The 3,671-nt window shown below is 41.1% G+C and overlaps 1 pseudogene across 1 annotated transcript in view; it reads right to left on the bottom strand.

Moving 5' to 3' along the window:
* LOC105806761 overlaps window positions 1-3,671 on the bottom strand; it is a 59,804-nt pseudogene that overhangs the window by 19,753 nt on the left and 36,380 nt on the right. The window lies entirely within an intron of this gene.

Here is a 3,671-nt window from a genome sequence, read left to right as displayed (position 1 = left end):
ACTCTGTCTCAAAAAAAAAAAAAAATATAATAATAATAATAAACTGGTGAATAGTTCTCTAAAATAATCTATTTTTCCAGATTGTGATAGGTATTGCTTTTAGCATGCATTTATTCTTTGAATTCCTGAAAGGAAATGCTCCAAATGCATATGAAGTGCTGGCCCATTTTATTCCATTATTCCATTTGCATACACAGGGTCAGCCGCCACATAGGCTGTGTTTTCTGGGAAAGATGTGATCTCTAACATTCCAAAACATTTTCTTCATAAATTCATTTCTACCTCCCAGACTATATATCGAAATTTCTCATTCAAAAACCGGGCTTGGTGCAGAGTAAACACTTAGCATGTGCTTGTCAAATGACTGAGTGAACAAATAAATGCTAGCGTAAATTATTAACACAAACGCAAATATGGTGGCCATATTCATTAAGGGTCCATTGCTTTGTTAAAGGAAGCAGCAAATCTATAACAGAATAACATTAGCCCTGTATAAAGCCTTTTGATTTTTTAAAAAGCCATCAAACCTTTCCCTGCTGTAGTATTTGTGTCCCCATTGAAAAAGCTGGGCTAGAAACATAAAAGAAGAGAAAAAATGTCCAATGTATAAACTGAATTCAAGGCTGGTTTCCCACAGAGCAACCCAGAATGGGAACTTGGCTCTGAGTAACAAAAAATTTCAGTCTACTGCATCACTGTTAGCCAATACCTGTTGTCTTGGTTCCAGTAACAACATGCCTCGCCAGCTCGGGAGGGAGAGGAAATGTTTGCCTTGAATTTACCTGCTTTGAAAGGTTTTTAAGTCTGACCTTCCTATATCACTTCATTTGTGGTTTCTTTACATGGTGGGGGTAAGCAGGAGACAACTGTTTGGCAGGTGTTAGATGCATGTTCACAACCTGTACTCACACCCACAGGCAAATTGAAGCAATATTTTTGAGGAGTTTTGAGTTATTTTACCTAGTCGTAGCGTCAGGGCAAACAGGAGGCTATTCCGATGGTATTTTTTTTTTTTTTCCATTTCTATTATGGAAAACTACTGTCAGAGGGAAGGAACACTTGTGCTCATAACATTTCCAGGGTCCATGTGGCTTTGCCACATGCAGCTGGGGAGGGGGCATGCACAAATACACTAGTGTGTGGACGTGTCACTACCACCTCTATTACTCACTACACTTCTGCAGCGAGGGCAGCGGCAGCGAGAGCAAACCTTGGCTAAGCGCTCACGCCTGGCCAGGCACCGTACCGGAGCCCTCGTGATATCTCCCTGAATCCTCACAACAACCCTAAGGTGCAGTTCTTACTGTCCCTGCCACACAGACAAGGCAAATCAGCTCCAGAGGGGTGACACACCATGCCCAAAGTCTCACAGGGAGTAAGAGTTAGAGGCCGACATGAGTCAGAGAGCCGGACTCATGACTGTGCCATCAGGCACGATTCTAAGAGTCTTATGTTGAAACTGTACTTTGGAGTAAAGTTTAAAAAAGAAGCAAATACTTTTAAGGATGGTAGAGGGTAAACTAATTTTGTCTTCACAGTGCTGGATATATCAGCAGGGTTTATGTTATCATATCAGTAAAATTGCTGTGGCTTATGGAGCATTTAAGTTATTTTAGAGCCCTCATGGGTCACAGGCCACCTTCAAGCCTTAGGAGCAAACATAGTCAACCGAGCATCGGAATTTTGAATAACGTCTTAAAGAGTGAACGGCACTTAACGATGACCAATGCTCTCTTTAACGTTTCTCAAAACTTTCAGTTGACTCATTATCTCCTCTCTAATAGACAGGTTGGAGAATCTTTGTCCTTGCGCAAACGGAGAAATGGGATTTAGGGAAAGGATGACTGACACATTGGCTTTTTAAAAGCCTGCTCCAGATTTCATCTGGTGACTTTGGAAGGTGGGACAAGGATCCCGGGCTCTAGATTTTCAAGGTACTGAAGCCTTTCCCAACCTCCCCAAATGGATCAAGGGTTATATGCTTTTTGGTGCCATGTACCTCTTCTTCCTAGCACTTGTCGGAGTTATAATTCTCCATTTGTTTCTATGGTATTTCTCCCCTTCTGGTCCATAAGCTCCATGAAGACAGCGCCCGGCATCAGCACTGAGTAAAGTGTGGCTTCGTGGATAACTAAATGCAAAAATGCTGTCCTCACCTATTCTTTAAATTACTAAATATTTAAAATGTGTATTCTTCACCAGTAATAATGAAATATACAATCAGACAAGGATGGTGAAATATCTTTGGGGGCATTTCCTTTCTATTTTATAATCCAGATCTGGAAAGTCTGATTTCCATGCAAGAGCTGGAAAGAGGCAGGAGTCAGAATGCTGTTTGGTATTGGGCGGCTGAAGGTGCCAGGGGAGTCCAGCAACTTGTTCAGGAGGAAATGGGGAATGTGATCAGTGGCTCTGAAGGCAGCACCTAGGAAACATCTGGCCAGGGCAGAGTGCAAGTGCAGTTGTGGTCCGTGGTAAATATGGCAACAGGTGAGTTATTTTTCTTCCTGGCTTTCATTAGGGTGTGTCTTGTAAGCCAAATTAGAAATCCAGCAAGAGGATTTGGCACTCGTCATTATAAACAGAGTTCAGCTCCAGCCAATGCAGGGAGAAGGCTGCAAGCTCCATTTCAGACCCAAAAGAGGGCCCAGTGGCTCCCCCAGGACCAAGTAGGCCGAAGTTAGCTCTTACTGCTCTTCCCTCCCATCCCTGGTCAAGCCACATCTGAGGCTGGCTTTAGTCTTTAGTTGCCACCATGTTCTTCTGGCGGCACCGTGAGAAGGAAGGTGACAAGGTCCAACATTCAAAGTTCACGTCCCCAGAATTTCCCAGCTAATTTTTCAATTGCCCCTGTAAATTATCTCACAACATGTCACTGGTAAAATTCTTATTTTCATTCCCACACGCTGATGTTTAGAGAGGGAATCTGGCATTAGCAGGGCCAGATTCAAAGTCACTGACTCAAGTCTTTTCAGCAGAGGATCCAAGAGGAACCAAAACTTTCCTCCGGACTGTTATTTGTGTGAAGACATGACAGAAGCCCTTTGGTTTGGTACGATGTAGCACTCAAGGTGAGGACTCAGTAAAATAAATCACATCTATTTTCTCCTTTAATTCTTACAACGTCCTAGGATGTAGGTATTCTCCCCATCTTATGTATGAGAAAATAGTCACAAAGCTAGTAAGTTCTGGTCCCAGGATTCAAACCTAATTAACCTGCAAACTAAAGGTGAATTTTCAAAACCAATGAATGACGAGATTTCCTTGCCAAGGTGTCAGGGCAGTAATAACAAAATGCCAGGTATAAAATCAAGGATCTTATATTTAGTCATATTTTTTAAAAAATAGAAAATGAAGTCAAGTGTATCTGACTTTCTACTATCTATAGATAGATTCTATTCTGTCCAGAAGGCTGTGTAGCCAAGTGACTTCTGGAATCCAGTTATTTAAGCCTGGCTAAATTACTTAACATCTATCTCTATGCCTTAGGTCCCTCATTTGTATTGTTGTAAAGACTAAGAAGTAAACTATAAAAAGAATAGACTTATTAAAAAGAAACAAAATGGAGAAAAATAATAGTATGAATATATATCAATAGTCATTTTTTAAGCACATGAAATTTCCAAATTTACGTAGAAAGAAATTTATAAATCTAAGTGGCTTATCAATAA

This window comes from Propithecus coquereli, unplaced genomic scaffold (assembly GCF_000956105.1).
Source record: "Propithecus coquereli isolate 6110/MARCELLA unplaced genomic scaffold, Pcoq_1.0 Scaffold146, whole genome shotgun sequence".
In the NCBI taxonomy this organism is placed as follows: Eukaryota; Metazoa; Chordata; class Mammalia; order Primates; family Indriidae; genus Propithecus; species Propithecus coquereli.
Note: the sequence above shows the minus strand (reverse complement) of the source record. Positions and strands in the feature narration are given on the sequence as shown.